The sequence below is a fragment of the Limulus polyphemus genome, unplaced genomic scaffold (genome assembly GCF_000517525.1).
Source record: "Limulus polyphemus unplaced genomic scaffold, Limulus_polyphemus-2.1.2 Scaffold2151, whole genome shotgun sequence".
NCBI classification, from domain to species: Eukaryota; Metazoa; Arthropoda; class Merostomata; order Xiphosura; family Limulidae; genus Limulus; species Limulus polyphemus.
The window spans coordinates 206,408-207,125 of record NW_013667761.1 but is presented as its reverse complement, the minus strand read 5'-3'; positions in this window follow the sequence as shown (position 1 = coordinate 207,125).

The following is a 718-nucleotide window of genomic DNA, read 5'->3' as shown; positions in this document are numbered from 1 at the left end:
AAATAATTAAAAAGAATAACTACATTAAAGTCGTGCTAATTCAAAGTTATACAGGGTGTTTTAAATGTCACTTCCGTTGTTTAGGATAGACGCTGTTCAGGAAATCATTGCGAAACTCGATGCATAGACTAGTCTGACCATGCGCGAGACAACGAACACATTACAGTGACTTGTTTAAAACTACTTGAATATGACTTTGGGAGACGTGTTAACGCACTGTGACCAAAAGGCCATCATAACATACCACGTGACTGTGTACGTTGTCATATGCGTGGTCAAATTGGACTACCTACCAAATGTCTAAATACAATGTCCTCTGTGTAACCTCCCTCAATTAATATATAATGTAATGATCAGCAGCGACATGCTTAAACATGTTCTGCCAGAGTGATGGTGCTAGGTGGCTCTCTCTCAGTCTTAGCAGATTCTATAGGCAGTCCAGGAATCTCATTTTCCAGCAACCATAGTAGTGTTGTTATAATTTAGGACTAACCTAAATCTATTAAGCTGGTCGAGCCAAGTATAACTTTTACCACGATGTGGTAAGTCTAACTTAGATATTGTCTTAAACAAGTGAAATGTTTACCACACTGTGTTAGTTCTAATTTGGACATTTAGTGTTGGCTAGATTATTTGAAATATCTAGTTTTATTATTTAATTTTTATTCTACATGACATTAATTTTAATTCTAATTTAATTATACTGATTACTCTACAG